Source organism: Hordeum vulgare, chromosome 4H (assembly GCF_904849725.1).
Source record: "Hordeum vulgare subsp. vulgare chromosome 4H, MorexV3_pseudomolecules_assembly, whole genome shotgun sequence".
NCBI lineage: Eukaryota > Viridiplantae > Streptophyta > Magnoliopsida > Poales > Poaceae > Hordeum > Hordeum vulgare.
In genome coordinates, this window is record NC_058521.1 from 125,138,244 (window position 1) to 125,146,021 (window position 7,778).

The 7,778-nt window shown below is 40.1% G+C and overlaps 1 non-coding gene across 1 annotated transcript; it reads right to left on the reverse strand.

Annotated features, from left to right (window-relative positions):
- Positions 1-3,565: 3,565 nt before the first annotated feature.
- TRNAS-GGA lies at positions 3,566-3,652 on the reverse strand. The gene has a single exon. It is a non-coding gene; the product is annotated as a tRNA-Ser (tRNA).
- Between the last annotated feature and the right edge of the window lie 4,126 nt (positions 3,653-7,778).

The window sequence follows — 7,778 nt, forward strand, 5'->3', positions numbered from 1 at the left end:
TCATGCAGATCCCCTATCGGCAATTCTCTAGTTTACAAATAGGCCTCTGAATCGATTCACCGACATCTGATCATTGACACCGACATCAGCTACTGATATCTAGACTTGGTGCAATCTAATCGATTATTGGGAATTGGAAGTAGTAGCTCTAGCTGAAAGAAATCCCCCATCCAAGTTAGGTAACTAATAGGCAGGCACCCCATCTAATTAGTACTTTAGAGTAAAGAAAAGACTGTTCACTTGCATTCCCGCACCTCATGAGTATCTTTCGACCGAGGATCGCCTGACATGTTCCGCTCTTGTTAAAGAAGCATATCGATCAAGTGTCAATTCGTCGGATGAGACCTTTGCTTTCCTTCCACAGGTTAATGAGCGCTATATTCGGGAAGTACAGGATACCAGAGAAACTAGCGAGTATTGGGGTGGGGGCACTACTTCAGACCGCTTTGCTTTGGACTTGCTCTACCTTATAAATTGGGAAATGGCTATCATCACATCGAGCTGTCTACTTCTGATCCATAGGAGGGAGTGAACCGTTATGTTCCTGAAGTTAGTATTGGAAACACAGGTATCCAGAGCTATTCTTTGAGCAGCATCGACCTAATTCCTATGTTTTCCGAAGATCATTCAGGGAAGAGAAGAAGACATGGGAAAGAAGAGCACGATTGTAAGTAGGCATCAATAGATAGATATGATTGGTTGACGAAGATTGGCTTCTTGGGCCCCCGTAGGGCTATGTTGCTATGCTGCTAGAAAGAAAGGAAGAGTTCGATGTCCATCAGTTCGTGGTTTCAGAGATTGCTTACCGACTTTCATTCATATCTGAAAAGATCAAGGGTGCCGAAGTCTTCATTGATCCAAAGAAAGAAGCTGACACAGGCAAGACCTGGATGATCGAGTTATCATATTGACTTGGTTTATGCCAACTTGTGTTGTGTTTTGTAATCAGAGCTACTTGTCCTTGCGTTGCCCAAGAGAAGTCATCTTTGCTAGGCTGTTTTTCGGTTGTCTAGCCATGCGTGGGAGCGAAGATAACTCCAAACACGTTCTGGTAGATGAGGGGAGACTTGCTGTATCCATTTCCCTCTCTGGCCAATGATTTGAGAAGCTAGCATCAGATGGTCTATCGTGGCCTTTTTCTTGATAAAAACGTATAAAATGAAGCGTAGACGAGACACTGTTTAGCGAGGAACTTGTGGAAGGCTTGGGCTATCCTCGTACTCTTTGGTACTAACTCATTATTATTATGCGGCAATCATATCACTGTCTTTATCGACTCCATGCAAAACATGTTCATTGAATTTGATAGGCCTAAAATGGCTTTCATTATGACCAAAACTACTAACATGCAAAAACTGGTAATAGGCCCGCGGATCTCTCTGGTTATCAATGCTATTTTATTGTGTTATGTAGCCTCGCTAACCACAGGCGTGGATCCACAAGAACAGAAGAAGCAACAAGATCGTGCTTCCCTGCTTTAGGAGTTTATTCCACCGGTGTGCCTATAGGGAGATAATGACTCTCCTAAAACCCTTATTTGCGGTTAATTGTTAATTGGATCTACACTTTTGTTAGATTCGCTAACTGTTCATTGATTGGATTTCTTCTTCTCCCAGATCCAATAGAAGTTTCCAATGAGTCATTGCCAACTGCTTTAGCAGGAATGATCGAAAGCAGCAGGGGTTTAGTGATCAAGCTCTCACTTTAAAGTCCCTGCCAGCAATACCAATCCCATGCTCTTCGATGGTTCTTACGCTCTGAAAAGAATCCTTCTAAGCTTTCCTCCTAAAAAGAACCTACGTTCCATTATAGACATAGAATCTATCGTTGACCTACCCAAAGTCTTCTTTTGGTTCCTAGAACCATGCAGGAAAATCACTTGAGCAGTGACAGGTCAGCATCAATGGTTTTGAGATGCAAAAAATCAGTCAAATAACACTGGCAGATCGGCAATCCGATCGGGACCTTCGCACTTGACCATCGTAAAGGGATCGTTGTTGCTTGGTCGATCGATCCGTCCTTCCACCCCAAAGCTGGTAGTCTAGATCAGAGTTCTTTGGATGGCATGTAATGGATTTCATTATGAAAAGGGTCATTTTTTGATGTTGTAAACTTCATATCCAGAGAAATGGATGACTGGCTGAGGGACATATAGATTACTTCAGATCTCCACCTTCCTATGCTATGTATGCCAACCTTGATCTAATAAGTGGTCTTAATTAATATGCAAGATAGGATACTATTATACAAATGGTTGGTTTTGTTCAATACTTAGGTAGGGCTGATTACGCCACCTCAGCAGCTGGGACTGGAATTACTTACAATGCATCTGGCCACTGACTGAATTTGAAGTAGGGCCAGAGTATAAAGACCGGCTTATCTCTCTTAAGACTTAGTCCACTTTCTACTAGAATCAGATTTTCGAGTTTGCAAGCAGGTGTGCCAGCTGTAACAAAAACTTACGGCTTAGGTGGATTTCTTTAGTCAGTCTATAACTCAGGCTTTTCTTTATAGGACTCCCACACAAGTAAGTAGCTAGCTAGCTGGTATTGCCAAAGCCAAAAACACTGCTGCATTCGAAAAGGCGAACCGCGCGGACCCGACTTCTTCCTTTTATGCTGAAACTAGCCGCCGGGGGAAAAGAGCCCAGAAGGGTAAAAAAAACAACTAGAAGCCATTGGGCTATTACTGCCACAGCGAGATATTGCCTGAAAGAGTTATCCCAAAAGAAGGTTCTTCTGAAACGAGTGCTCAAGCCAACAAGCAAACGTATACTTGATTTTCTTCTTTTCTTGCAAGCTAGTTTCTAAGTTTCCAGAATCTGGCAATACTACAGCTTGGGATGACCACCAAGATGATGCTTCATCGAAGACCACACTCGGGATGTATAGCAAGGGTTGGTATTCGGGTCACAATTCCACCCTTTTCGCTCATTATCATGAGAAACGAATATACATCTACTAGCTTTCTCGCCTTATCACAAGCTATTGAGAACGGATCTAAGGGCATCCCTACCTACAATCCTTCCTTGGTGCCCCATTCCTATCTTCTTTTCGAGATCCTTTTTTCTGTGCCAGGAACCAGATTTGAACTGGTGACACGAGGATTTTCAATCCTCTGCTCTACCAACTGAGCTAGCCTGACTATTTATTATGCATCATCCTAGTAGAGTACTTGTACCTATGTCAATTAAAGGGACTAAAAAAGAAAAAAGTATTCTCAAATTGGACTTAGTAAATATCAGGATAATTATATGGATTGTGAATGACTTACTTAATAATAGGGATTACTTGCCTATACTATAATATGTTCATTTGTATGAATGGGATAAGATCCAAAGAAGTCAGTTCGGATCCGTTTGTGAAAGAGTAGACTAAGAAAGATAGTGAATCTTGTTTGAACCATTAATGAAAAATAGAGGTTGGTACAATAGTTAGGAAGTAAAATGGGCTTTTTATTGGGGATAGAGGGACTTGACTTGAACCCTCACGATTTAGAAAGTCGACGGATTTTCCTCTTACTAGAAATTTCATTGTGGTCTGTAACGTTGGTGAATTAACAGAAACGGAAAGAGAGGGATTCGAACCCTCGGTAAACAAAAGCCTACATAGCAGTTCCAATGCTACGCCTTGAACCACTCGGCCATCTCTCCTACATAATCTTATTATTGACCAGAAACTGAGTGAATAGCGAGTTTTCGTATCACTAAAGTACAGGTACAACCGATCACAGGTTCCATAGGGAGTTTGACTTCCTTTCCAATTTCACATTTCTCAACAACAACTTCTCTCATCCCCACGGATCTATTAAAAATTCTGGAATCGTCCCATGTTTCTATTTCGATTGTATGGCGTGGCGTATACACGTTATGCAAACAGAACGTATGGTTACTTTACTCTATTTTCTCATGGCTTGTTAAACCTTTCTTTTTTCTTTTTGGATCATAACCAAATAAAAACTTCTCGAGTTATCGGAATCCATAGTCAAATTCAGTCCTTGGTTATTCAAGTTAGATGAAATAGTAATAGTTTGGCTCACATTGGTATACTACGAAATCCAATCTGATTCAAATATTGAATATCTCTCCTTGTCGGGACAATTTGAGCAGAATAAAATATCTATTATCGATTTTTTAGAATCGAATTAGTCTGTTTTTTTGCTATTTCGTACTGTATAATTCCTTTGATTATGGGATCATTTTCCCCGAGGGTTTCCAATCAATGGGGGCGTAGTATAGGTAGTTAGAGAGTGTAGGCTCCCCTAGCTTGAATTCTTTTTACCCATTCTTTGAGAGTGATAGGTTTGATTTTTCCATACCGTAATAGAAGAGCTCAGAAGAAAGACCTAATTATATAAAAACACGACCATTCAAGCTAAGATCAGAGGATCCGTAATAGGACTCTCATAGACTTGCCGGGAAATAGAAAATTTGGAATCGGCTTTTCTTTTGCGCTAAAAAAAACATGAGGCCTTTTCCCTTATTATATGGCATATCGATACTTTAATAACCTAGTGCCTGATTGATTGAAAGCAATATTTACTGTCAGATAGAGAGATGCTGATAGGAAAAAGGATGGTATTTACTTATTCTCAAGAATATATAGAAAGGGAAAAGCTTAATAGCCACTATTGATCCCCTGAACAGAGCACATGATTCGGGATCAGGTGCGATGTGAAGAGGTAGCCTAGCCTTTTATGATAGTCAATTGGGAAGTGGAAAGGCAAAACCATTAGTTTAAGTTCCCGGCTTTAGTCCTCTGTGAAGTTCGGTCAACCATTTGAGTCAATTTTGAGTAAATAGTAAGACTTCGGATCGCACCATTCATAATGTTGCATCTCAATACTTGGCATCTTTTTCCCACTGCTGGCTCATAAATTCGCCTTGGTTTCACCGGAATTCGTTTATTTCGTTCATTAATTCGTTCTGATAGCTACGCAGAGGTCTTTCCTTATGACTCCCGTGCTTAATACGAAAAGCGGTTCTTGTGTGAAAAGTGCCAACTGACTATCTCCTTATTTTCTGATTGTTCTTCCGATAGGAATATGCCCTTGATCAGCTAACCTGGCCCAAGCATAACAATAGTGCATTTCCCCTTGATGGTACGATTTACATATCTTCTACCTCTGCTACTTCTGTTCAGGAAGGTTAGTTTAGGCACTCCATCCCTGAGGGCTGCATTAGCTAATCTTTCTAGAAATCCCAGCTATAAGCTAGATCGGTATAAATAGGGCATTAAGCAGCAATAACAGAGATAGCATCCATGAGTTTTTTAATCCATCCTTTAGCATCGCCTGACTCGGACAAGGTGTTTCCTTCCTTCGCAATACCCGGCCAGGGCAATGTAGCTATCCCAATAAGATATGAAAGCTGGGCCACACCTGAGCAAGGAACTTATACATAGAAGTAACAGTAAATGTGCAAGATTTGGACAACTTCCATTTCCTTAAACCATCAATCAAAAAATTGAAATAGAGATATCGATATCTTCCAATCTGCCACAAGGATCTAGTCGCCAGTATCTTTGCCTTCTTCCCAACTTATCCCAGCATTCCTTGTAAGCGTTGCCATCACTATTTCTCCCTCCGGTGGCCTTGAGGCGTCTCGATCAATCGGTGTATCCGCCACAGGACACACCTCCTTCTCTCAACCATCCGAACAAGAAGATTTTAGCACTAACCCTCCTCCAGCTTTCTTTCCGACCGAAGTACCGCTTTTCTTTGCACTACTTTCGAACCGTATCAGGAACAAGAGCTTAGGCGTTGCTTTCTTTTTGCAGTACCCGCCCCCAGGGGTCATTACTTGATGAAGAGTGCTTCCCCTTTGAGCACCTTATCTTGGCCATCAATATAATTAATCCATCCAGCCTGTCTAGATATTGCTGTTAATACACAGGTTGATTGTATGACTATGGCATAGTGAGTTCTGGCTCCTAGCTGACATACTGAATACAACATCGAAGCGGGTCTATCTTATTCCGATGTAACGATTCCATTGGATATTGTGATAGCATCCTTGATTTCAGCTAGCTATTCTCAGTGATATGCTTGCTCCTCTTGGATTTCATTCCATGATAAGTATGTATTGGAAGTTGGAATGCCTAAAGTATTGGTGCATTAGGGTCCTCTTAAGCCTTGTTTCCTTCTTGATCTTACCTTTCCGTTGCTATCACTCGCTCTAGCCTCTCCTGGCCAGAGCTCCCTCTATCAACAACACCCTCACGCGATTGATTCCCTGGATAAGTATGGCTCATATAAGGTATCCTGATCATAGTAATTGTATCATATCTCCTTCTCCTATTGATCTTACCATCCCTCGAGTCCAAGTCTCGGGATGGCGCTTATTAAGGTCCTGTTTCCCCTTGACAGGATCTTCCAGTTCTGGTATCCCTGAAGAGCATTTCCTAGTATGTACTTACTAACCTTAAACGATAGGAGCCGTATTTAGATAGATATCCTATAAATCTATTTATTTTCATTATCTTGTAAATTCCTTGTGTGAAATAACTCAGAAATTCATTGTGCTAAACTTGTATCTATGTAGTACTGTTTAATGTGGAAGAAGTGTTTTTGTTACTAACAACATAGAAACCATGATACAAGTGCATAAGCATGAAAAACTCACTTTGTGATCAGATTGATCAAGGTTGTAGTCATTCGAATTTACTACTTCGTTAAATGATGGCTGTTTAAAGGTGTCTACCATAGTTTGTTTGGACAATGTCCTTAGTAATCAGGTATGTGACCTTCTTATAACCCATGACATCGGCATGATAGGTGTTAAATACATCAAGTGATGGTGGAGCTAAATCAGCAGGTTTTATATATGGATCCCAAGGTATATACTTATACGAGACAGTACAAAATAACCCTGCATATACTAGAAAAGCAAAATAACCGTACACATACGACTTAGAATTCTCATCAGAAAATGGTATTACTACTTCAACCAACTTGTTTATGATTTCACGTTTCAAAAGGGATTTCAAACCAAGACCGCTATGTGAGAATCGTTGAATAACGTCAAAAGTATCCCTTAAGTAAATATTATCGATAAAAAACAAACCTAGCGAATCATTTATTTCTTTAAACTTATCAAATATATACATACATTTATATTGTCGCCAGCCTACCTGAGCGTGGAACAAATATTTTATATATACATATTCCATAACTAGAGTTCCATAATTGTGAAACGTGGTATATGCTCGTACGCTAACTCCTATTTGAAAGTCGTGTGGCTCTCTAACAAACATGGAAAACAAACCTATCCTCGGCATCCAACTGTTATAAAAGAATGGAAGCACAATTGTTGTTGGACCTATAAACCCTATTATTTTTGCAATAAAACCATTTAGACCTCTTTGATCTAAATTGGTAAATGTTTTTCGATTTTTCACAAATCTATCAATAGGTGAATTAAAGTAGGAAGTCCAACCACTGTTGGAACTATCTCCGCCGTTTGAACTACCACCACCCCATATAAAATGGTGGATTATACCATGATCGTCGTGCTTAGGTGCACTAGTTTTCACATTTGGATTTGTTCCATCATTAGTGGAACTAGAACCATCATTAGGGTTAGGGGAAGTAGAAGTAGATGCATCATTACTGCCACTAGATGCATCATTGTTGATAGGTTCTTTAGCTCCTTCCTCATCCGTTATATCTTTTTTCTAGGATTTCTTATTATTGTGGAGTTTTTTATCATCATCTTTTTCCCCGTCTCTATTGTATAACGAATTAAGAAGATACTTAATGGATTGAAAGAATTTATTCAT